This window comes from Giraffa tippelskirchi, chromosome 6 (assembly GCF_054371585.1).
Source record: "Giraffa tippelskirchi isolate mGirTip1 chromosome 6, T2T-mGirTip1v1.2.pri, whole genome shotgun sequence".
NCBI classification, from domain to species: Eukaryota; Metazoa; Chordata; class Mammalia; order Artiodactyla; family Giraffidae; genus Giraffa; species Giraffa tippelskirchi.
Window position 1 is genome coordinate 17743707 of NC_137280.1, and position 27714 is coordinate 17771420.

General features: G+C 40.7%; 1 protein-coding gene across 1 annotated transcript in view; it reads right to left on the reverse strand.

Annotated features, from left to right (window-relative positions):
• Positions 1 to 27714, reverse strand: part of NCALD (neurocalcin delta) — a 439752-nt gene that overhangs the window by 154835 nt on the left and 257203 nt on the right. The window contains exon 4 of the mRNA XM_081503477.1: positions 25695 to 25782. The gene's annotated coding sequence lies outside the window, so the exon portion shown is untranslated. The remainder of the gene's footprint in view (positions 1 to 25694; positions 25783 to 27714) is intronic.

Below are 27714 nucleotides of genomic sequence, written 5' to 3' on the forward strand. Positions count from 1 at the left end.
TAAGCATTTGCTATTTCCCAAGTGCTCTGCTGCCAACTTTCCATATTTTTTCATTTAACTTTCCAATACCCCGATGAGGCGGGGTTCTTGTTATTCCCTCCTTACAAGAAGTGAAGGCTCAGGAAGGAAATTCAAGACTGTTAAGTCCTCACAGCGGCTCAGCGGTGGGCCTGGGCTAAAGTCCACACAGACTGATCCCGGATCCTGCTCCCTCCTCTCCCATATTGCCTCCTTTGCACAATCACCAGGCTCCTGACCCCCCACTCCGAAGATTCTCCTTGCCTTTCAACAGGTGTGAGACATGGCAGGGACGAATGTGGCATCTTCGTCTCTTATGACCATTTTTTTCTCAACTCTGAGGTTTTTCCTTGAACAGCCAGATTGATTCCCTCAACCTGGATATTGGTTCTGTGACTACAGGGATGAGGCTTCCTGCCATCTGTCAGCTTGACTTCTGCCAAAGATCTGCTTTCAATTTTTAGAAGATTGGATCTCTTTTCTCTTCTCTTTGGAATGTCTTAAAGCCATGTTTCTCACTTAAAAAAAAAAACAACTCCGGCTTCCTCTATCATCTGCTTTACCCCAGCAGCCAGGAGAGTTTGGGCTAGCATTCCATTCTGTGGTTCTTGAAAACAGTGGGGGATTAGAAATTTAGGCATGATGCGTTGGAGGGCAGGAGTCCGTTACTCCATGGAAATGGAATTCAACTCCTTATCATTCCACATAATATCAATGTCATGAAGGGGAGCCATCAAGTGCTTTGTAAAACACAAAAGCACTTTGAGGAGACCTGTGACTTTAATGTGCAATGGCACAGAGACGTGAACTAACCCTAACCCTAACCCTACACAAATCTGTGATCAAAACACTGCCTGACCATCAGGGAAGACTGTGTACTTGTAAGCATTTTCACATACTTCATAGAACCTCAATCGACCTTATAAGACACATGAAGCAAGACTTCTTACTGCCATATGGTGGTTCAGGAAACATTTTCAGGAAGCTTTTTGCATCAGATCACCCACGAAAGCAACTCTGAGCTCCAGCCTCTTTCTAAGAGGCTAACAGTGAGTAAAATGCATCTACTTGCTACACATGGATATCAATGACCTACGAGAAGACAGGACTGTGAGCACCAGAAGCCCCCCTGCACACTAGGGTGCTGAAATGCTAGTGCTGAATGAGGATTATGGGATGAATGATGGACACTTGTGTGTAAGACTGGACTCTTACATGCTGATGGAGAAATGGTGAGCAACCAGAAGAGGGAGGGGAGGGAGCTAGACATGTTAAAGTAATAAAAAACAGATTATTATAAATATTTGACTGAAAAATGTCTGCATATGCCCTATAGGATTGTTCTAATTTCCTAGAAGGAAAAAGAGTACTTGTAACCTTTATCTACTTTGAATGCAGGACTCAGAATTGTTCATCAGGTAATCACAAAAATCGGTTAGAGTGAGTTAACTCAATTGCTCCCATCTGCAGGTGGGACTCAGGGACTCAAAAACAAGATGTCAGGGGCTTCTAGTTTCTCCCTGATCAACAGACCTGTACACATATGCATCTAAAATTGTGGCTTAAATACTCTAAACCCACTTCCTGATTTCCCAGCATAAGAGTTTGAATAATGAAAGTTCACCCATGCCTAATCAAACTAATACCAAAGAACTAACCAAATACAACAGTTTGAAGTTCCTTCTGTGATGTATTTGGTAGGGCTTAGGGCTATGGAAGTCAAAACCCTTTTCCTGATTTTTGCATTTATGTGGGAACTCTTGGAGGGATGTTCCTAGCCTCTCTCCTCCCTGCCTCACTGTCCTAGAGAGAAGCAGTGTTTTTTCCAATCAGACGCTTGGGGACAGGAACTGGGCATGTGTAGCTTCAGCCCTTTCTCACTCTTTTCTTCCTCTTTGTAGTACCAACTGCCTGCAGGAAGCATGAACTCTTGTACACTCTCAGCATATGCTTAGGGATGCAGAGCTTATCACTGTGAGGTGTTCTTTCTCCTCTTTCTGATGGTAGTGGTGGTGAAGGTGGGTGTGTATTTCTCCCATTCAGTTTGAGTTCACAAGTCTTGGTCTCCATTTTGTTGACTTGCTGGATTTTGGTGAAACAAATCAAGCTTTTCTCCAGCTATCTCCTTCACCAAGTGTCACTGGATTTCTGCTGTGGTATTTGGCAATACTAAACACTTGGTTTGGGGAATATCCTTGTGCCTTACGTAGTTTTTTCAGGAACCGTGGACTATCTTGTTTTCTTATTTCATGTATATGAAGCCACTGCTATAATACTTTCAAGTATTATACCATTAACTGTTCAGATTTACTAAAAAGCAACCATTTGGATGATTTTGTGCTTAACTGTACTACTTAGAACATTAATACTTGAAGCAACATCCACGGAAGACAGCCTGCCTACAGCTGCTGAAGGAAAACTTCAGCCCCACTCAGGCATCAGTGTCCATCAGTTTGGCGGAGGCCACTCTGATCAAAGTCCCTGCAGACTTCCATGTTGCTACATCCAATGGGCAGTTCCCAGTACTCCCGCTCCAACCTCCCAGCAGCACTGGACACAGTTGTTAAGTCCTTTCTCCTGGAAACAATTTCTTTACTTGGTAGGTTTCTTTTATACCTTCCCAGGTGCTTTCTCTATTTTCCTTTGCTGTTTCCCCACCCCTGCCATCTTCCTGATCCCTGTGTTGGAGTCCCCAAGGTTTAGGTCCTAAAATTCTTCTCCTTTCTGTCCACATGTACCTTCCATGGGATCTCATGGCTTTAAGTAAAATCTATATAGAGATAATCACCACATTCTATCTCCAGCTTGGCCCTTCTCCCTTGAACTCCAGACGTCTATGTTCAAATGCCTGCCCATCTACTTGGGCGTGTTTAATAGGCACCTCGTATATACAAATCTGGCCCCTTGATCTTTGCTTCGAAACCTCCCTTTCTCCCAGTCTTTCCAAGTCTGTTAATGGCAGCTTCACTCTAGTTGTTCAAACCAAAAACCATGGTGTCATCCTCAGCTCTTTATCTCGCACTCCAGACAGATTAGAAAATTTTGGTATCTAGATCACCAAAACATACCAAGAATCTAAACCTCCCTTCCACCACTGAGTTTAAACTGCAAATCACTGCCAGGAGTACCACAATGGCCTCTTCACTGGCGTCACTGCTTCTGCCCTTAATCTCCTTTAGCCTCTTCATAACACAGTGGCCAGAGGGGGCTGACTTGCACTTTAAGTCAGATGATGTCACTTCTCCCCTCGAAATTTTTTGGAGCACTCATTGCACTGAGAGGAAGCGCCAGGTCCTCTGCAGGGCCCTACATGACCTGGCCCCCATTTCCTCTCTGACCACCACCTGCTGCGTTCCCCTCTGCTCTCCGCTCTGGCCGCTCTGGACGTCCGCTGCTCCTCAAACACTCCAGGCCCACACCTGCTGCAGGGCCTTGGCCTTTGTACTCCTTGTACCTGGCACGACCTTCCTCCAAACTTCTGCCAGGCTACCTACCTCATAGCCTTCAAGTTTTACTTAAAAGTCACCTTCTCCATGATACCATCATTGGCTTTTCTCTAAAATTCCAAACTGCTCTTACTCCCAGTTTCCCTGATTTGTTTTCTTCTTAGCAACCATCACTAAAATGCTATAAATTTTACTTATTTGTGTTACCTTAAATATAAACTCTGTAAGAGCAAGATGTTCTCGTGTTCTGTTCACTGTTCTATCCTGAGTATCTCATACAGGGCCTGGCACATAGTAGAAGCTCCATTATTATTTGTTGATTGACTAAATGACTGTGAAGTAATTTCTTGGAAATTGCTGAAGTGATTTTAAATGTTGCCTTAATAATTAGGGCTTTGATTCCTTTGGGGTTTTAACTCAGAAGAGTAAAAGATTTGGAGTTTGGATCTTAATTCCTTGGGGCTTTATTTTGGCATTTTAATTTATAGACTTCACTTTTTTTTCTATGAAATTCATAATACAAAAAAAAAAGATTATATCAAATAAAAGTCATCACCTTACTGTCGGCACTTCATTAATATCTATCTTAATAATGTCATTTAAAGTCCCTGCCAAATTTCTGATGAGCCTATTGGACAATGTGGCATGATGAGGGATGAATTTTTCAGCTTTGAGTAATTTAATTAAAGCATCTCTGAACTTAGCACTGACATTTATTATTCATTCATTCAACATAGTGTTATCTACTCCTAGGGATTCTGTGCTTTTTCCTTTAAACCAGAGGTCAGTCATAAATTGGAGAGTTGAATGGCCTTGGTGCACAATTTTTTGTCTCACGTCGTGTTTAAAATAAAACAAAAACAGATTTCTAGTTTTGTTCAAAACACTCAGAAGAGGTAGCAGCACTGGGTCCCCTTCCTCTGGGACAGTGTATGTGCTGCCTACTTTAAAGGGCAGACAGTCTCCCTTTTCCCACAGTCCAGCTCCAGGCACCCCATTCTGTCACCTGCTGGCTGCTGGATGCAATGCTGCTTATGGATGTGAGCAACAGGCCCTGTTCTGAGCCTCTAGCCCTAGAGAGCCCTTCTCTAGCCTTCTTTTGACCATACTCCTCCTTATGGATAAAGGAGTCTGACAGCCAAGAGCATATGCCTACACTGAGCTTGTACTGACCTTCTAATCAAGACCACATTCCAACTGCCCAGGATCCCAGACTATCCCGTCCAGCTTCTCCAAGCCTCCTGTAGAACCTATGTAAACCCTTGTCCAGGTTGACCTTCCCAAAGGTGGACAGAGCATCCCTTGTATATGTGTATGGAAGAGGCAGTTAGAGGACAGAGTTTGAAAACACAGGACTGGAGAGATCACATACATGGTAGACCTCCCAAAGGTCTTTACCTCCCGGTCCCCAGAATCTGCAAATATGCTGCCTCGCATGATTAAAGGACTTGACAGACGTATGAAGGTAAGGATTTAGGTTGGAAAGATTATGCTGGATTGGCTGTGTAGGCCCACTGTAATCACAGGAGCTCTTATAAGAGGAGGGCAGGTAGGTAAGAGTAGTAGAAAATAATGACAAAAGCAAGAGGTTGGAATGATTGAGAGAAAGGGGCCATGGGCTAAGGAATGTAGGCGGCTTCTAAAGACTAAAGAAAGTAAGGGAATAGATTAGTCTCTCAAGGTCTCCAGAAGAAACGCTGCCCTGCTGAGACCTTGACTTCAGACTTCTGACCTTCAGAATGGCAAGAAAGTAAACTGACCTGTTTTAAGCCACTGAGTTACTGGCAATTCACATCAGCAGCTACAGAAAACTAATACAGTTTGTTTGCCTGGAAGTCCTCTCCTGAGAGGCTAGAAGATGAAGGGGTGCAGGCTAAGGCTTCCATCTGTACTCTTGTCTCAGGAAGCCTCAAATATTAATTTATAATAATATAGAGTCAAAAGATATTGTTTCAATGAAAGACTTAAACCAAAGTCTACAAACACAATCTAAGTTTTATGTGTCTCATCTGTGCGAGTAGCCAAAATGCCAGATATTGTTAGCACAACAGTGTTTAAGTAATTCACCCACTTACATATTAGTCATAAAATTATTTGAGAGTGGGCTACAAAGAAGAATTTCATCAAATCATAACAGGGCAGATGCAAGGAAGAATGGCATTTTATTGGAGCTTGATTTCATGCATCTTTTTGACAAGCTTCAAACCAAATTTCCCTGTATCAAATTTCTCAAATATTTACTTGTGTTTTCTGTTCCCAGGAAATAAGACACTTTGATACATTATTCTACAGTTGAAAAATTGAGGAAATTAAAAACAGAAAATACACCAGGCCATTGGCATGGGCATGATGCTAATCCATGAAAAGCAGGGAGGACTAAATTAATGTCCTGATCTGTTCAATTTAGACTCCTACAACTCCCCTCAATTCATACACTTAAAAAAAAAATTCCCTATCAAAAATGTGATTGTTACAATGCTTTAGATCTACAGAACAATAACTCTTCTCCCAACCAGAAAGAAGTGCTAGAAATGAGTGTTTGGAGGATGGGCAAAACAAATACCTAATAAAATAAACATTTTCCCACAGTTTCTATTTCATCTTAGGGAATTCTCTTAAGTTTTGACTTGATTGTATATATAATCACCACAAGTCACTTTGTTCACATAAAGTTCATACGAAACAAACAGGAATCAAAAACACATGAAAGAATCTGCTTTCAGTTTTCTGGTCTAATAATCTAAGCTGTTACTTTGTTTGAATCATTCCAAGAGCCAGCCAAGGGCAGTGAGCTAAGCTGTCAGATGCACAGGAACTCAGAGGCCCACGCCACAGGCTGAACGTTCTTCTGGAAAAAGCCAACTCACCGTGGCTGTTGCTGAGGAAGGTTTGTGAAGTTAAAGTTGCTCAGTCGTGTCCAACTTTTTGTGACCCCATGGACTATATATGGAATTTTCCAGGCCAGAATACTGGAGTGGATAGCCTTTCCCTTCTCTAGGAGATCTTCCCAACCCAGGGATCGAACCCAGGTCTCCTGCATTGCAGCTGGATTCTTTACCAACTGAGCTATCAAGGAAGCCCATGAGGAAGGTTTGACTTGGTCCAAACATTGACATAGTCTTGAAAATTCTGAAATGTCAAGGTATACACAAAAATGGTCTCTCTTTTTCTCTTTTTTTTGGAGGTGAAAGTCCTGGAGAAGTAAGATAATATCCATGGGTCTACCTCTAAAGAGAATCCACTATAAAATGGAAAAGAGAAAATAAGCAGGGAAAGAGACAAGGGGACCTTCAAGGGACAATATTCTGAGAAAAAAAAAAAAAATGAAGGGAAAAAAGTTGTCATACGTTATCTGAAGTATTAATATATCTGGCAGAAATTGACCTGAAAATGTGATTTTGGATGAACGTTCTCCTCAGTTTGGAAAGAAACCGAAACCTTATTATAAATATCCCACTTGATGTTTTAGAAGGACAGTATATGAGACTGCATGTCGTGTGTTTTGAGTGCAATTTAATTTGGGGGCTTTTCCTAAATTCATCTATGGAAGGGGTAATCAATAGCATTCTTGGCATAGCTTGACAGAGTGTCTTGTCTTTTAACCGAATCTGTTCTTTTGGATGTATAGACCATACCCACTCTTCTCAGAGCCTCCCAGTTCCTGTCCTCTTTTGGAAAGGATGGAAACCATATCAGCACTCCCTCTCAGACAGCACAATTCTAAAACAGAAAAATCTGGAAAGACACAAAATAACATGGAAATTTTTCCTAACTGGCCCTTGTGCAGCTGACTTGTCTCCTAATATACCCCTGACCCCCAGCCCCATCCTCAATTAAAATTCTGTGGTACAAGGATCATCAGCTTCTACTGGAGTCCAGTCCGATGCATGCTGTATACCAGCACTATGCCTCCGCCCATCAGGGCTATGACCATCTGCAGACACTTACTTCAGCTGTGTGCCAGGGAAGATGTTCCCAAACAGAGATATTTTAATCCTCTGGAATTTAGATTTTTTTTAAAAAGTTTACTCTAAATCTAAGTGACCCTTCCAGATGTGTGGGTTTGAATCAATCAGATCTGTATTGTGATACAGGCTAAGGTCCTCTCCTTTCTTTCTGAAGTACGAAAGGATGCTAGGGAAAATCTAGACTCTTTGCTAACCTCTTCTGTCTGACAGTATTAAATCTCTCTCTTATGCCAAGGTCATATGTCAAGGAGAAACTAACCTGTTCAGAATATGATTCCATTATCAGGAAGTTTCTTGGAAAATATGATCCCTTTGGCCCTTCAAGCTGGCCCTCTGACATATCTAAGCGGTTCTCACACCATGAATGAGAGTCCAAAAGTTAAAAAGGATGAAAGATGTCAGGACCTCTACAAAGTCTCTCATCTTTCATTTTACACTCTGCCTCTCTGAAGTATTGAATCTGAAGCTCTAGTACTTTGGCCACCTAATGTGAAGACTTGACTCATTGAAAAAGACCCTGATGCTGGGAAAGGAGAAAAGGGAGACAGAGAATGAGATGGTTGGATGGCATCACCAACTCAATGAACATGAATCTGAGCAAACTCCAGGAGACAGAGAAGGACAGGGAAGCCTGGCGTGCTGCAGTCCATGGGGTCGCAAAGAGGTGGACACGACTGAGCAACTGAACAACAACAACTCTTTGAGCAGCCACATTTCCCGCCAGAGTTTTCCCTCACCACCCCCTTGTTTCCCTGCTACTTCGTCTTACTCCAGTTAATTGCTCTCTCCAGCCCTTTCTTCTGCCATTGACTTCTATTTTTTAAACCAAAAAAATACCTGTTTTTCCCTCCTTCCAGCTCCTTTTGGGCTTTTCCCTCCAAGGGTAGGCTTAGTCACTCCTGTACTTCATTCCAAACCAAAATAAAATGAGGAATCCCCGGTATCCTAGAATGGGATCCCCAATATTCTCGCTGATCAGAAAAGCTTTTTAAATCCTCCCGAGTTCTAAGATCTTGGGAAGAAGGTCACAGATGGCACTAAGACCTCTAGGGCTCCTCCCTTCACTTCTTGGAGGGGTTTCCCAAAGTGTAGAGAGCATTTGGGGTAGTACCTAGTTATGGTGGACTTGTATTGTGTAATTATGAAATATACATTAGAAAAAATATAGATGGCTATCAAGTCTGCAATTTCACAGCTATTACTGTGAATGCAAGCTAAAATGTAAGCAAATGTAAGTTAAAATATAAAGTGGTTAAAAAAGATATTAAGTAAAAAATAGTAGTGTATATGGAGATAATAAAAATCATGAAGATAGAACATGAATGATTGAAGCATGAGAAGCACCGTTCGATGAAAATGACTTGTAACCAGAGAGAATGGGGCATGAGGTCAGCTTCTGGATACGCTTCCTTCTTCCTTGCAAAGCACTGAGCTTGGGGCAGAGAGTGGGAACACAGCTGTTACTCAGGCGAGGATTCACAATTTCACACTAGGGACCAAACTATGCAGAATTTTTTCTGAATGGATAAATCAAATTCATATCCTTCTGTAACCAAGGATAACCATTGCCGTCAAATTTACAATTAGAAGCATTCTGGCTCAACTCTTTCCGCTTAGAGGCTAAAAAGCCAGAAAAATCACATGACTTGGCCAGTATCTCCCCAGTGAAGAGCAGCAGAATTAGAACTCAAACCCCAAAGTTTGCTTATTCTAAATCTTTCTACTACGTTACTTCTGCTAAATGAGTCTTTCCAATGCCCCGAAAGTCTTGTCTATTCCTAATTATATCTAGCTATATTTAACAGAGGGCTTCCCCAGTGGCTCAGTGGTAAAGAATCCGCCTGCAATGCAGAAGACACAGATTCGATCCCTGGGTTGGGAAGATCCCCTGGAGAAGGAAATGGCAACCCACTCCAGTATTCTTGCCTAGGAAATCCCATGGACAGAGGAGCCTGGCAGGCTACAGTCCACGGTGTCGCAAAGAGTCGGACACGACTTAATGACTAACACAACAACAACAATATTTAGGAGAGTAGTAGGAGATAAAATCAGAGAGATAACACGAATATTGGGAGGGAGATGGTGTCAGGACTTCAGGGCAGGGTGAAGACTTTGTGGGGTCCAGCCCAAAGGGGGAGCTGATAGCTGCATCTCATCTAGACCACACAGCCAGAGTAAGTGATGTAAGCACCCAGAGAACGGTCACTGGAACAATCTGATGTTATTGCTATGGAGTCCTCCTCTCGGGGCTTTCTCTTTTAACTTTTTATTTTAGAATAATTTTAGACATACAGAAAAGCTGCAAAGGTAGTACAGAGAATTTCCCAGCTTCTATTTCTGACACCTTTTATAGCCGTAGCATATTTATCAAAACTAAGAAATTAACATTGGTACAATATTACTAAGTTAATTATAGGCTTTATTTGGAATTTCGCCAGTTTCCCCCTTATTTTGTCGCTGTTGTTCCGGGATGTAACCGAGGATGCCACAGTGCACCTGTCACCACGTCGCCTTAGTCTCCTCCAACCTGTGACAGTTTCTGGGCTTTTCCTTGTTTTCCACGACTTTAACACTTTAGAAGAGGTCAGGTGTTATGTACTTCCTGTCAGTTTGAGTTTGCCTGGTATTTTCTCATGATCAGGTTTAGGAAATTGGAGGAAGGATACCACCAAGGTAAAGTGACCTTTATTTCAAGGATTAGATGCTATTGCTTATCAACAGCGATGTTCTCTGGACCCCTTGCTTAAGTAATACCTGTGAAGTTTATGACTGGAAAGTTCTTCTTTCATACTCTATATCTTAGAAATATGTCACTAAGTCCAGCATAAACCCAAAGAAAATTAAGCTCCACCTCCTGGGTGGAGGTGGAGAACTATCAAATAATCTGTGATATTAGATGAAAACTACCCCAGTAATCAGTAAATCTTTTGGGAGAGAGACTCTGAGACTATGCAAACATCCTTTTTCTCCTAAAGATTTGCCCATTAATCATAGGATTCATCAGTGGATCTTGTCTGCAGCAACTCGTCTGTTTCAGTGTTCTAAGGATAATTTTTTTTTTTTGCCCTCATATTGTCTACATTTGTAGTTTGAATTCTTCTGTAAGAAAGATTTGCTTCTATTTATTTGTTTATTAATTCTATCATTTCTTTATACCAGTATAGACACATGGGTATATTTTATTCTTTTGGCCATAACCTATACTAATACTATCATTATCTTTCTTTCTTTCTTTCTTTCTTTTCTTTTTTCATCCATGCCATGCAGCTTGCAGGATCTTAGTTCCTAACCAGGGACCAAACTGTGCCCCCTGCAGTGGGATCTCAGCATCCTAACCACTGGACCATCAGGGAATTTCTACTTTTCTTTTTTTTCCTTAAATTAGTCCAGCTTTGGCTACAGGGAGCTTTCATATGTCTTTTGACATGCTCTATCCTTAAAAAAAAAAAAGCACTTTTAAACATTCTAGCACTACAAGGTACCCCAAATTCATCTTGCCTTTTTCCCTGCCTCAGCTCTAAAATCAGCCATTCCTCCAAAGAGCCTTGGTGTCTTTGATTGGAGAAGGGTATTTAGAAACCAAGATGTGGGAGCTGGTTGTGTTCCTTGTTACTGGGCATCATTGCTTTCTAGACTCATTCAGTAGATATAGCTAGAAAATACATGTATATACATGAACCCATCAATACACACATATCAATATTAATTTCTATATCTATTTATCTGCATATGTATACAAATATGTATATGAGTGTATGTATATGTGTGATGTACATACATACACATCTGCATATAAGAACATAGTTGTGTAGATATACATACATATATGTGTATCTATTAATCTATATATCTGTATAAATACAAGATTTACTGATATCCTCAGATATGACTTAGCGACTTTGAATCAACTCACTTAATGTTGACACCCAGGGTCACCTTAAAGCCTCTACCTTGCATCTCAAATCCTAGTGAGAATAAATAAAATCCTAGTCAGCATTGTGTCTTCTCAAAAAGATATGTTGAAGTCTTAATCTTCAGTATCTCAGAGTGACCTGATTTGAAAATAGGGTAGTTGCAGATTTAATTAATTAAGAAGAAGTCATACTGGGGCAGGATGAATTCTTAATCCAATATGACGGGAGTCCCTCTAAGAGAAGACAGAGACACAAAAGGAAGACAGCCACATGAAGACAGAACCAGAGATTCGAGTTATGCTGCCACAAACCAGTACCTGGTACCTGGGCTACCAGAAGTCGGAGGAAACAAGGCAGCCTTCTTCTCTAGATCCTCTGGGGGGAATATGGTCCCAACAGCACCTTGAATGCAAACTTCTAGCCTCCAGAACTGTGAGAGAATAATTTTCTGTTGTTTTAAGCCGCCAGTTTGTGATACTTTGTTATGGCAGCTCTAGGAAACTAAAACAGCACCTATCAAGTTGTACTGTTTTTACCCTGTATCTACTGATAATACACAAATTACTCACTTTCCTCCAAAAGGTGCCTCGGTTACATCACATTTAAGACTGCCTGGATCCCTCCTAGAACTCTGTCATTGGTGGCAAAGACAGTATATTATTTGTTGTATCCCTACCACCTGGTGCAGTGCCAGGTACAGAGTTCAGTTCAGTTCAGTCACTCAGTCGTGTCTGACTCTTTGCGACCCCATGAATCACAGCATGCCAGGCCTCCCTGTCCATCACCAACTCCCAGAGTCTACCCAAACCCAGATCCATTAAGTCGGTGATGCCATCCAACCATCTCATCCTCTGTCGTCCTCTTCTCCTCCCGCCCCCAATCCTACCCAGCATTAGGGTCTTTTCCAATGAGTCAACTCTTTGCATGAGGTGCCCAAAGTATTGGAGTTTCAGCTTCAGCGTCAGTCCTTCCAATGAACACCCAGGACTGATCTCCTTTAGGATGGACTGGTTGGATCTCCTTGCAGTCCAAGGGACTCTCAAGAGTCTTCTCCAACACCACAGTTCAAAAGCATCAATTCTTCGGCACTCAGCTTTCTTCACGGTCCAACTCTCACATCCATACATGACTACTGGAAAAACCATAGCTTTGACTAGACGGACCTTTGTTGGCAAAGTCCAACAAAGCTTTTAAATATGCTATCTAGGTTGGTCATAACTTTCCTTCCAAGGAGTAAGCATCTTTTAATTTCAGGTGCTCACTAAATGTTTGTTGACTTGAACACCTACAGGCCTTCTCTGTCAACCCATTAGACTAGATTAGCCAGGAGATCTCCTTTCTAAGACATTTTGTTTTTGGCCTCAAGCTCTGCTGGATGAAGTTCATCTGTCCTTCCTTCTTTCCTTGCTTCCTCCCCTCCTCCCTCCAACAAATATTCACTGGACACATACATGTACATGGCATAGTTCTAAACACTAACAAAATAACACCAAACAAAACACTAGAGAAATAGCAGTGAACAAAAGAGACAAAAATCCTTGCCATCTTGAAGACTTTCATTCTAATGGGGAAGAAAAATCTGGAATCTGAAATTGCAAATCACCTATGTCTAAATGACATAAGTAACAGCAAGGGCTAATAGAATGCACTTTGGGAACGGTTTCCAGGGGTTATTTGGCCAGTTGTGGTCTGGGGTTCTCCTTTCCAATAACCAAAGGCCACAGCTGAACAGCTGCACTTTTCTCATCTGGTTTTTAAATTCCTCTTCTTCCCTAAGAGGAAGAGTGAGGTGGGGGTGAGGTGGGGACGAGGGGTAAGAGGGAAAACCAAACTGGCCAGGAGGAGAGTGGAGAAGACAGAATGGGAATAATGATTCTCCTCCAGTGTATTTTAAAGCCAACCCTTCCTGAGCTGTGCCAGGCTAAGCACCTTACCTGTTATTAATATTTTTACTGTTATTAAATCATTATGTTGAGAACATAACTGCATAATAATAATGGCGAGCCACTACTGAGAGTTTGTTGTGTGCCAGGAAGTGGTCTAGACACTAACCAATTTGCTCCCACTTACTCCTCACCACAATTCTGAGACAAGTACCATTATTTTTCACTTCACAGATGAAGAGCTGGATGCTTAGAGAGGTAAAGTCATTTGCTCCAAATCCCACAGCTAGCAAATGGCTGAGTCCAGACACAGATGTCAGTATATTGGACTCCGAAGTCCTGGCTCTTTCCCTGTTCTCAGGGAACACTCCCCCTTCTACTTGCCCAACAGGAGGCATTAACTGACTGGAGCCACCCAGACTGTACAATCTTCAGACAGGATTTCCATCTGCAAAAATGTTTTTCTCAACAATGGATGCTCTTGCTGACTCTGTCCCTTTTCATCGCTTCATTGTGTGTACTTATTCTAGCCCCGAGGTCCCAGTGCTCTGTCTCCCCTGTTTACTGGGGTAACAGATAATCAGCTGTGATACTTGCTGAATTTCCAGTGGTCATGGTCTCTCTATCTTTCCCAGCACCTCTCAGCCTTTTAATTCTCTCATTATTTAAGCCAGCATGGAGCAATTTTCAAGACATCCAATTAGCAAAGTGCACAGAAGGAACTGGGTCCATAATTAATTAGTGATTCTAGGACACAACATAGCAAAAGCAAAGCCAAGCACGTGGAAAGCCCTGCAAACTGAAACAAGAGGAAAAATCACACATTCCAGGACCCTTCCCCAAGAGGGACAAAGAATTAAACAATATGCTCATTCGAATTCCAAACTTCTCCATCCATCTTGGAACCAAACAGTCATTAATCAATGGATGACAATCCAAGTGGAACATCTCCCCGCTCTGGGATGAACATCTGCCTCTGTTCCAGGGGTGAACTGATTCTTTCCCCACTGTCTTCAGATAGGAACATTACCTCCTCTTTCCTCCCACAACTGTTCAAGCCACTTTAGAGAGTCTTTCCTTTAAGATGGCCTCAATCCTTGGAATTTCTTGCTCATCATCAGAGCAGAAGTCAAGTTAGAACACTGTAATTTAAGATACCGAGTTAGGATGACTTTGGAGGCAGAGAAAGAAAAGATAGTAGAAAAATGCCAGGATTCTCAGATGTATAGTAACTCTTAATTTGAAGATGAAAGGAGGGCTTGGGTAAATAACAGGGCTTGGGTAAATTCCTCTTCTTTCCTAAGAGGAAGAGTGAGGTGGGGGTAATGTGAGGACGGGGGGTAAGAAGGAAAACCAAACTGGCCAGGAGGTTATTAGTGAAAGCATTACATTTTTATTAGGAGGAAACATGGATTATGCTCGCTTTTAGTTATGGATTCTGTCAGTTCCTGGAAGATCAAGGCCAACAAAACAATACATCAGAAGAGTATTTCAGCAAGTTCCCGCATCTTATGGGAGTGATATCACTTACCGTCACATACTTGCCAGGAGTGAACATTAGGAGCCTTATATAGAACAGTAACCTGGAGTAGGAAATGGCAACCCACTCTAGTATTCTTGCCTGGAAAAATCCCATGGACAGAGGAGCCTGGAATCCATGGGGTCACAAAAGAGCTGCTCACGACTGAGAGACTGAACGCTCAGGACATCGGGGTTGTAGGAATCTTTTGTTACTTTTTCTTACCCGCAGCCTAATTTCTTTTTGGTTCTATTGGTTTAACGCCAGCTTTCAGGGTTGATCTCTGTACTTAAGTGAATTTACCTAAACCGAGCCCCACCAAGCCACAGTCTAAGCACTTTGCTAATACCGGACAAAGGATACAAGCAGTGTTAGTTGGAAAGGAAAATAAGAATACCTGCCAGGACATCGAAAAGACATACCAGTTGCCTTTGCTGCTCCTGCTCAAAAGAGGCAATACTATGATGCCTGTTGCCAAGCAATGTCTCAGTTTCAGTCCTCAGTTACTCCATTAGTAACATGGGATGCCTTACTTCTGTGAATAATTAGCCTCAGCAGCCATGGCTTCCAACACAAAGCAAAAGTGATTACTACAAATATTCATCCTTCTGATTCAAAGATAACACTGTTTTTAGGGATCCTATGTGAGAGTGACAGACTCTATAGGACAGTTCCCGACCTTGTACTGATGACAATTCTTTGGTTTACAGATGCTAGAAAGTTGCTCAGAGTAAGCAGATAACTAAGGGCTTTGCACCCCTTTCCCCCAGTTACCCAGCATTCCCTGGTCACCCAGGATTCCTTGGTTACCCAGAATTCCCAGTTACCCATCATTCATAGTCATCTAGCATTTCCCAGAGACAGCAAGAAAATAAACTCTTCAGCAGGATTCTACCAATGCAATCTCTACTTACAGGAGCAATGCAGCACAAGATACTACTCTATGAAAGTCAGAGCACAGAATCTGGAGCCAGACTCCCTGAGGTGAATCTCAACTACACAATTTCTCATAGAAGTGATTTTGGCAAATTAATGTCTTCATGCCGTTGTTTTCTCCCCTGTCATTGCGATGATTAGATAAGTTGATGTGTGTAAAGTGCTTAGAACAGCACCTCCTTCTGGCACCCTCTGGGTCTAGGGCAGAGCTATAAAAGTGTTTGTGAGTCTTCAAAACAATATCACAGTTTGTAAAGGAGGGAAAAGCTGACTCCAGAATGCACCCTTAGGATCTGTATTCACTGCTTTTGAATTTCAGAGGAAAAAGTTAGAAATTGCCAAAATCTGAATTCCTATAACATCAAATTGTTACTAATTATGGTTCTGGTCATATGCCCCATGTTTCCCAGAAATAAAAAACGTTCCATGGAAAACTCGGTGGCTAATAAGGGTGGGGAAAACATACAGTAAGTGTTCTTGTTTTTCTTGACTGTCAGTTTTAATACAATGAAATAGTCAATGAAAAATATGAACGTTCAATTACAACTACTTACCACTTCAGAAAGACATTCTTGAACTACTAAAAGTTAGAAATCTATGTTCAAAAACAGCATTGTCAAGTATTCTATATCTCTTAAATTTTAAATGTTGAAAATATGACTCATATGCCAGGTGTTTTCCCCCGTAGAAAATTACAGTGGTAGATGTTAAACTAACTCCATGTGATTCTCATTTTCAAAACTAAAACTTTGGACTATTTAGTATCCCCTTGAGGTGCCATTTTGATTTCAAATATAGTTTTCTTTTTCTGGTTTAATTTCCTACAAGAAATACATTTCTCTTAGTTTTTCAACACTGTTATTTAACAGCAAAGTGTTTTAGATTTCTTTTAAGCTCCACTTATTTCACTTAAATTAAGTTGAATACATTGAGTTTTTGCAACTATTTAGGGAAAGAAAATGAAATCATTAAGTGAGCTTCGTTCTTAAATGTTATACCAGCACTAGCAGGTTGGGTGTTCAATTTCAATAGATTTTATGCTAAAGAGAATGTATGTTTAAAAGAAAACAGTCTTATATTCTCATTCATTTCTATTTTCAGTCTGATATTTCTCACTGATACAGGTTAGACATGATCATCCTGTAAATGCTAAAAAGTGATCAAGATCTGATCCAAGCTACTTTGGTACTTATATCTGTAATATGACACTTCTATGTGGAATAAGTGTTCTTACCATGTGATGGCAATGCCAGGTGCTAGGATAATAATGATGAAAAAAGCAGATCTGGGCCCTGTCTTGCAGAGCTTATCATCTAGGGCAGAGATATTTAAAGTGTAGTCTCTGAACCAGTACCACCTCATGAACTATTTCTCATCAGACAGCAACAGAACCAGTACAGAGATTGCAAGTAATTGTTTAGACACATTTACAGCATTGGACATAGCTGCCCCACTCAAATGTGTGATCAAGTGGACTTGGCCCATTGAATGGGGTCTAGACAGTTCAGATATGTGAATTCTAGATGGCGCTATCCCAGCTGGTCATAGACAGGAGGATACATATTGGCCTGTAATAAATAAGAAATTTTTAAAAAATCTAGTCCTTCCCATAGACAGTTTGAAAAGCACTAGGGTAGTGCTTTCCAAATATTATAGGACACAGAGAGAGATTAATTCCAACTGAGAAAATTCGGGAAAATTTCATGGAAGAAATGATTCTGAAACATGGATTGGAATCTGTGGGGTAGAGATCATAACATGAGAAAAGCTATAAAGGCAGAAAAATGCAAGGATGCCCTGGGCAACTGAGTTCATTGCTGCTTAAGTGTGATATGGAGATGAGCAAATCTGAAAAGATGGACTGTCGCCCAGTTAGGAAAGGCTTGAAGTGCCATGGAAAAGAGTTAGAACTTTATTTTTGAGACAGTTGGAAGCTCTTAAATATTTCTGAACATAATAACAACATGAAAGAAAGTTCTATTTAACAAAATAACATTGGTCTCATTTGAGCTTTATGAAACACTTTGAGTCAAAAGGCCTTTAGGCAAAGTAAATAATAACAGTAAAAAGGAATTCAAAATAAAATTCTCTTAATGGTGTCATTTATTAGTCATACATCTAAGTGAATTTATGCAATCTATGTCTCCCCAGGCACCACAGCACCACTTTAGAAGATTCAATCATATATGATTAAAGTGATCTGGAAATGCCATTTCTTAACTGAACAACAACAGAACACACGTTTTTCCTATTTTCAGAAACTTGGAGTAAACCACAGATGTTAAGGGAACATTAAACCAATATACTATTGTAATAACTTACACTAAAATGTCAAGAACCATCACCAAAGGATACAAGGATGGCACTTTTTTCTCTCTGCTGTTTTCAGCTTCCTATAAAACCAGAAATGAACTTGTTGAATGTGCCTCATGTAAGTTTCTATGTATCATCAGTTCAGTTTAGTTCAGTCACTCAGTCATGTCCAGCTCTTTGTGAGCCCATGAACTGTAGCATGCCAGGCTTCCCTGTCCATCACCAACTCCCAGAGTTTCCTCAAACTCATGTCCATTGAGTCGGTGATGCCATCCAACCATCTCATCCTCTGTCATCCTCTTCTCCTCCCACCTTCAATCTTTCCCAGCATCAGGGTCTTTTCCAATAAGTCAGCTCTTCGCATCAGGTGGCCAAAGTATTGGAGTTTCAGCTTCAGCATCAGTCCTTCCAATGAATATTCAGGACTGATCTCCTTTAGGATGGACTGTTTTGATCTCCTTGCAGTCTAAGGGACTCTCAAGAGTCTTCTCCAACATCATAGTTCAAAAGCATCAATTTATTGGCGCTCAGCTTTCTTTACAGTCCAACTCTCACATCCATACATGACCACTGGAAAAACTACAGCTTTGACTAGACAGACCTTTGTTGGCATTAAATGTCTCTACTATTTAATATGTTGTCTAGGTTGGTCATAACTTTCCTTCCAAGGAGCAAGTGTCTTTTAATTTCATGGTTGCAGTCAACACCTGCAGTAATTTTGGAGCCCCCAAAAATAAAGTCTGACACGGTTTCTACTGTTTCCCCCTCTATTTGCCATGAAGTGATGGGACCGGATGCCATGATCTTAATTTTCTGAATATTGAGTTTTAAGCCAACTTTTTCACTCTCCTCTTTCACCTTTCATCAAGAAGCTTTTTAGTTTTTCTTCACTTTCTGCCATAACGGTGGTGTCATCTGCATATCTGAGGTTATTGATATTTCTCCAGGCAATCTTGATTCCAGCTTGTGCTTCAGCCAGCCCAGTGTTTCTCATGATGTAGTCTGCATGTAAGTTAAATAAGCAGGGTGACAATATACAGCCTTGATGTACTCCTTTTCCAATTTGGAACCAGTCTGTTTTTCCATGTCCAGTTGTTCCACGTCCAGTTGTAACTATTGCTTCTTGACCTGCATACAGATTTCTCAGGAGGCAGGTCACTACGAACAAAGCTAATGGAGGTGATGGAATTCCAGTTGAGCTATTTCAAATCCTGAAAGATGATGCTGTGAAAGTGCTGCATTCAATATGCCAGCAAATTTGGAAAACTCAGCAGTGGCCACAGAACTGGAAAAGGTCAGTTTTCACTCCAATCTCAAAGAAAGGCAATGCCAAAGAATGCTCAAACTACCACACAATTGCACTCATCTCACACGCTAGGGCTTAAGATTCCCATAAATGTCTCTTTAAAAAAATAGTTGAGTGGCTAAGTAAGTTTAAATCTTTGAGGATAAAATTTTATAAGGCTTTTAATGATTGAAACAAGGTCCTCAAAGTGTAAATCAGTCCCACCCCTTTCCCTCCCTACAAAACACATTACCATTTCAGGATTGCACACATTCGGCTGAATAAAAATCTAATTCTGGTTTCATAATATAATTTTTAATTGTGATGTAAGAACTACAGAATTAGAAAGAAACCATGCTTTTAAACTGAAAGCTATGCACTTAAGAGTTGGATGTGTTTGCAATACAACACAAAGCTAAAACAGCACTGTGAACCCCTGATGATGAACTGAAGAAGTGGTTTTCAATGGGAGTGATTTTGCTCCCCCAAGAAGACATCTGGCAATGTCTAGAAGTGGTTGTCATACTTGGGAGATACTACTGGCACCATGAGGCCACTAAGCATCCTACCATGCATAGGACAACCCTTCACAAAAGAATTATCTAGTCCAAAATGTTAACAGTTTTGCAGCTAAGAAATCCTGTACTAAAGGATCACACTAACAACATTTCTATTATTCCTCATGTCTTATATAGAAATAATCACTTTGATTCATGTAATCTGGAAATCAGAAACCAGGAAATTCCTGAAAATTAAAACAGATACGCATTATGCCTCCCTTTGGTCCATGAACTACTCTCTGATTTTGGCAGGCAAGACCTGAAGGTGACCCCACAGGTTCACTGGTTTATTAATTCCATCAATGGTAATAATTTATATGCAGATATGCAAATAGTACTACATGGAAATCTTCAAGCAGAAAAGACAGGCATGACTGAAAACGCAAACAAGGTTCCAGGTAAGTATTATATTCTGAATGTAAGTCACTGATGATTGTAACATGCACTATCAGTTAAATAACAACTTTGAGGAATGTGGCAAAGAACCATCGTTCCTTAAATGTGTATGTTGATTTTATGATGTAAACCTTTTAATGAGATAATGTGTGCAAAATCTACAAAGTATTTTGAGTGTATAATAAGATATATGTAGCTCTCTTTTTGTAAAAAGAAATAGAAAGACTCTGGAGTACTCTCTCTCTTAGATCCTTTCCCCATTGGTGTCAACTCAGTTATTTTTATTTATATCTTGTCATTGCTCCCCTCCGCCTGCCCCCACCACTCCAGGAAGAGACGGTAAGGTGCAGGTGGGCAGTGCTATCACTAGCTTCTCAGAAACAAGAGCAAATACAGATCTCTCAACTTCCCTCTCATTTTTTTTTAAGACAGAGGTGTCTTTAATTTTTATTTATTTATTTTTGGCTGTGCAGGGTCTTCACTGCTGTGCGGGCTACTCTCTAGTTGCGGTGCTTGGGCTTCTCACTGCAGTGGTTTCTCTTGTTGCTTCAGTAGCTGTGGCTCCTGGAATCTAGAGCTCAGGCTCAATAGCCGTGATGCACAGACTTAGTTACTCCACGGTGTGTGAGATCTTCCTAAAGACCAGAGATCGAATCCACGTCTCCTGCATTGGCAGACTGATTCTTTACTGCTGAGCCACCAGGGAAGCCCTCCTTTTCTGATTTTATTTTCTTGGAATTTCTCCGAAGTCTTTGTGAATTGAGTACTGTGAAGAACACCTGTGCTGAGCATGGTCCGAGCTCTGCCAGAGGACATAACCTTATTTAGCTAAACAGGGGAATAACCATACATAGATGCAGTTCAATATATATTTGAAATGATTTTTAAAATTCCATCTAAAGACCTCGTACAACATTTATTCATAGATAAAACATTACTATAAAACCTATATATTTGCTTCCGGGCATATTGTCTGCTTGCTCAACTAGAATTTAAGATCCACGTGAACAGGAAATTTTGTCTTGTGTTTACTGGCCGAACGGGTAAATGAATAAATGAATACCTTCTCCCAAATAGCAGGGTCATTATACAGTTGCAAACTCCTTTTTATTTTCACTCTAATGACAGGAGACAACAGGACGAATCCATGGTATGTTCGTTTGTCCGTGCATGCATTCATGCATTCATTCATTCTCTACCAAGTCTTTCATGATCTGCCCCTGCCACCTCTCTGCTTTCCCTCACATCTTGCTCCCTCTGCTCTCTACCAACACTGGCCTTGGTTCAGCTCCCAGTAAGCTCCAAGCTCCCTGCTACCTCAAGGCCTTGGCCTAGAACACTCCTCCCCACTGTCAACCTCTTCCGATTTCTTCAGGGAAGCCTTCCCTATCACCATTTCAACTAGATGTAGTGCCTCTATTTTATAGTCTTGGTTTCCCATCTTTCTTTGTGCTTTCCCCGCCCTCCATCATAGTATTGATCACATTTGTAAAGAATATTTCTGTAATTATTTGATTAACATCCCCACACCACTCAACTGGAGACAGAAAGCATCCCTGCCTTGTTCTCCATTCAAATCCTCATCATTTAACACAGTACCTGTTATTAAAATACAGCAAGCACTTAATATTTACTGAATGGGTAAATGAATTAGGTTTCTAGGAACATGATCTGTTATTAAATATATGAGTCATGTTACACTATATCATTCTCCACTAGGGCTCAAGTTAGTAGGTGCTTAATCAGTGCATATGTGCGTGCTAAGTTGCTTCCGTTGTGTTCAACTCTGCGATCCTATGGACTAGCCTGCCAGGCTCCTCTGTCCATGGGATTCTCCAGGCAAGAATATTGGAGTGGGTTGCCACGTCCTTCTCCAGGGGATCTCCTGAGCCAGGGATTGAACCCAAGTCTCTGACATCTCTTGCACTGCAGGCATGTTCTTTACCACTAGCGCCATCTGTACTTTTTGGTTAATTGGAATCATCAGTTATCTACTACAAACAACATTCTCCTAAGTCTACATGATACTCAAAGAACTTACTGCAAAATTGCTGAGAAGTCATCTACACTCTATTCTTTTTTCTAAAAAAGCATTGACTTTATTATATGTTTTGGTCTTAAAAACATGACTGAATGGAAAGTCATTGCAGGGAATCAATTATCTGAATGATCAGTATTTGTCTCTATCTGAAAACATCTGGATGGATACTTTAATTATCCTCTAGATATGTGGTATCCTGTGCTCTCAGCTCTGAGATAATCTCTCCCCATTACCACTCCTGAACAAAAGATATGCTATTGATGAAGTAGGTTTTTTTTTTTTAATAAAAGAGGATTTCTGAGACATTGAAAATAAAAAGTAGCAAGCTCCTAGGCTAAGAGGATTAAAATAGCATTTTTTTAAGAGGAGGAGGAAAGAAGTCTTTAGTGCAGAAAATTGCAGAAAAATAAAAATCCATGTAACTGAGAAGTTAGTCATATAGGAAGCCTTGGGGAAGAGTATGAACTTCTTGGGCATCCAGACAAAATAATTCTAGCTAAGGGAGATAAAGAGAGATATCCAGACAACAGCAAATCAAAAATGATTGTAAACCTAGATTCTATTCATATATTTCACTTTCAAATAGTTTTTTACATATATCTTTCCTATCTATTGTTGTCAGGAACTCTGTCACTAGATGATTTTTACAAGAGTCTGGAATTCTTGAACAAAATTCCAGAAAGCCCAGGAAATTGGGGCAGTGTTTGCTACCTTAGGCCATTCTTTCATAAAGCTTAGAAAGTTTAATCTCTGTTCAAGGGGTCATCCTCACCCTTGCCTTGCCTTCTCCTCTCAAACCAACAGTAGTTGAGCAGGAATTGGTTCCTTCACTGCCTCAAGAACTTTCCAGTTAATTTCTTATTCAAATCCTCCTCCTTTGGGTCTGGCAGATGCCTCAAACCTCTGGCACAAACTCAGCCTCTCATTGCTCTGCATAAATCAGAGATGGAGTAGAGTATATCTGAGGCTCACTCAAGAAGGAAATGCAGAAGGCAATGGCAACCCACTTCAGTACTCTTGCCTGGAAAATCCCATGGACAGAGGAGCCTGGTAGGCTGCAGTCCATGGGGTCACTAGGAGTCGGACACGACTGAGTGACTTCCCTTTCACTTTTTACTTTCATGCGTTGGAGAAGGAAATGGCAACCCACTCCAGTGTTCTTGCCTGGAGGATCCCAGGGACAGGGGAGCCTGGTGGGCTGCCGTCTATGGGGTCGCACAGAGTAGGACACAACTGAAGCGACTTAGCAGTAGCAGCAGCAAGAAGGAAAGGGCTTCCCTTGTGGCTCAGATGGTAAAGAATCTGCCTGCAATGCAGGAGCCCTGGGTTCGATTCCTGGGTCAGGAAGATCTCCTGGAGAAGGGAACGGCAACCCACTCCAGTACTCTCGTCTGGAGAATTTCATGGACAGAGGAGCTTGCTGGCTACAGTCCATAGGGTCATAAAGAGTTGGACATGACTGAGTGACTAATCCTTTCAAGAAGGAAATGAGCAGTGAGAAATCACCTGGCCCTGAGATCACAGACCCAGAAGAGAGACTTGGACTCCCCTGGCAGTGCAGTGGTTAAGAATCCTCCTTGCAATATAGGGCACACGAGTTCGATCCCTGGCCCAGGAAGATTCCACATGCCACGGGGCAACTAAGCCCATGTGTCATAACTGCTGAGCCAGAGCTCTAGAGACCGTGCTCCACAACAAGAAAAGCCACTGCAAAGAGAAGCCCATGCACCGCAACCAAAGAGTAACCCCTACTTGCCACAATTAGAGAAAGCCCCAGCACTGCAACCAAGACCCAGCGCAGCCATAAATAAGTAAATAAATAAAATTTTTAAAAAAGAGAGAGAGACTCGGATGCTTGAGGAGGGCCAATAGCAGACATATTGAGTCTCCACACCTTCACATTAAGGGGAAGGGTCATTATGTTGGATCATACTCATGCCTTACCGTCTTTGGGGGCAAGAATACACATTTCTCTATTATTCTTTAGTTTGATATCACAAAGATCCAAGGAATTAATGCAATGGCTACTACCATGTTGAGGGTTGTGATCCATAAGTACTTCAGAGTATCTCAAGCCGCCTGATTACTGCCAACTTAAATGCATAATTCTTTCCTGGCCTTCAGGAGAAATATTTTGACACTGAGGCTTAGTTATCAATGTTATGAGAAAAAAAACAATGGATATTGACTAGCTTGACTTCAAATATTTTATTACTGTCCTATAGCTTTCATTAAAAGAACTGGCCTTATTCAATTTGGAATACAAATTGAAAATGAAAGGCTTTTCACTTTCACTTTCTCATTATATCCAGATGAGCTATGTTACTCATCTATTAATTAAACCATAAAGAGTTAATGGGGATGAAGGAAGCGGGATGAAAAAGAGCTAAGTACATATAAGTTTCACTTTATATTGACTTATCTCCCTTCCCTGAAATATCAGCAAAATACAAACTAAGGTTCTGTCCTGGCCCACATTCACTTTATTTTTTTTTTATTTATTTATTTTTTTTACATAATAAATTTATTTATTTTAGTTGGGGGCTAATTACTTTACAATATTGTAATAGTTTTTGCCATACATTGACACCACATTCACTTTAATATTTTCACCATTTGGTCTTCATACAGAACTATTTGGCCAAGTAAGTATTCACGCCTTCTTCATAAACAGTCACAAAAAGTATTACAAAGGCTTAAGCCATATTACCTTGTCTACAAACCTTGGCTGGTTCACATCTGGAGCAATTAATATATTTTGAAAATTGTCCAAGAAATTCATAAATCAATAGATTTCCCTTCCTGAAAAGCCAATTTCCTAAACATTCAATGAGATGGCTTTTGAGACCCACATCGACTAAGTAGGAAAGTAATAGTGTTCCTATCTTAACAGGAAACTCACGATTGAGGGTGCTGCTGCCCTCATTATACTATAATAGAATTTCAAAAGAATCTTTTCTGAATTAAAAAGTATTCCATCTATTTGCTGCACAATATCCTCTTCAATCTTTTGTACTAAATGATAGATATGGAAAGTAAGGAGGGGCACATACTTATTGTCCTTTTCTCCAGGAAGCAAGTCAGGTTTTCATTTCATTATTCCTTCTCCTACTTGTTTTTTTTTTTTTTATTAAGTAAATTTCTATTTAATCAGAGTCACTACAGAAAAGAATTTTTTAAAAAGTAAAACGGTAGAATAGTTTTCGGTAACAGAAATTTATCTAGAGTTAAAAATGGAAATGCATACTTCATGACAAAGCTTTAATGGCAGATATAAGCTAGCATTTTCTATTTATCAAAGACCAAAAACATTTAACACACAACAACTTAACCAGGATGCAACATCTTTGCATTCTGAATCATAATGTACACAATTCAAAACCCAGGCATTTGAGAGGTTAAAAAAGTAACTCACAATATGCAGTCACGCGGCGTCCTGGGTCTCAGAGCCTTCCACAGCTATAACAACAGATTTGATTGCCGGCAGTTCTCTGGCCCTGCAACTGAGATCACTCATAATTAATGAATAATTTACTTGAACACTTGACAGCTCAGTAAGCGGTGGTTTATGTAAGGCTGTTACTTTTACTTCTTCTGTAGTTGCCTTTGCAAACAGGAAACAGGAAACACACCTACAAGAACACTGACAGACCTCAGCCTAATTGGTCTTTTCTCAAAGTACTCAGTGGAGAGTCTTGTACCACAGACATGATATGTCCCTAAAAGAGCAATATTCAGATCCTTCTATTGCAGAGCTTAAAATCCTTTAGACAGATGCCACGCAGGCAGTTTATTACAAGCATTCTAGTAACATTCAGGCCTTATGACCTTAATCCTGGAAGGACTATAAATTTCAGAATATATATATATAATATTTATAAATATATACCTGTCAATACATATATATGTATATATAAGTACAAATATATGATACTTTAAATATTATTTAAATATAGATTATTTAAAACAATAAGCAGCATATTAAAGTAATATATGTAATTTTCCTGGAATATATGTGGAAACTATCATTCAGGAATCTTTTGTCTACACGTAACAGAAAACCCTGCTCAAACTCACTTAAACAAATAACAAAACAAGAAAATATTTTGGTTTATTGAGTTGGGGAAGAAAAACCTGGATGTAGGGCTGGTTTTAGGAAAACAGAGTTTCACTATGTATATCTCTTGATTCTCTGTGAGTCTCTTAGCATGGTATTTTCTGTAGAATGACTTCACCTTCTGGTTGCCTTTCCTCTTGGTATAAACAAATAACTTTAGCGGTTCAAGATCACACATCCATCTTCCAAGAGGGCAGTGTTAGCATGCTGCCAGTCTCAACCTCTGAAGTCATTCTGATTGCCCATCACTGAATCAGTCACTGTACTTTGCTGAATGGCTTTGATCAAGCCTTATCCTTGTGAGAGGTGACAGCCTGCCTCTCTCTCTCAGTCACTCAGTCATGTCTGACTCTTTTCGACCCCATGGACTGTAGCCCATCAGACTCTTCTGTCCATGGAATTTTCCTGGCAAGAATACTGGAGTGGGTAGCCATTTCCTCCTCCAGGGGATCTTACCCTGAGTCTCTTGAGTCTCCTGCATTGGCAGGCAGGTTCTTTACCGCTGGTTCCGCCTGGGAAACCCAGAGGTGAGGGTAGGATGTTCCAAAGAAAAATCACATGGAAGGGCATTCAGGTTACTAAGAGAAAGGGACAAGGGGGAAAGGAATATTGGAGGAAATCAACAAATGTCCACCATGACAATGTTCGGCAATAATCTGAAGATTGGTATTTGAGGATGTGTATCTATGAAAATACCGGATCTTGAGTTATCTAAAGATGTCTGAAAGAGAATGAGCTGAGGTTCAAGAGATATGATTACCCAAGTCTTTGCATTTAGTAACATTTTCTATTAACATTATGTTTTTATGTTTGCCAAGAAAATAGTTCAGAATTTTTCCACTTTGTTTATGAAACACATAAATAGTGTATAAAGTGTGCTTGCATATGATCTTCCACCTTGTTATTCAAGCAACCCTGCTAGGTAGATAGATAACCCTGGCAGGAGCTTAGAGAGCAGGGTAGACACTGCTCTTAACTCTCCAACACCCAGTCTACTCTTTGTTCTAACTGGACCTTGATTTTGCTCAGGGCAGCAATTTGCCCTGTTTAAACTACAGCTAAGGTTGGGCAGGTGGAACACTTTGGGCCCTGGACATGTAAGCTGAAGGTACTAGGTAGAGTGTTTGGAACAGCTCTATCAAAGGGCTCTGGCGTTTGCTTTTCGCCCTTCCCCTTCTAATGCCTGAAACACTAGTAAAATGTCAGAGGTGGAGCCATATGTTGCAGCCATGGAGTGACAAGTATACCACATGCTGGGAAGACTAAATTGAAAGGAGAAGCCACTATACAGGGCCTTGTCTGCCTCCTCCTGGGCTGT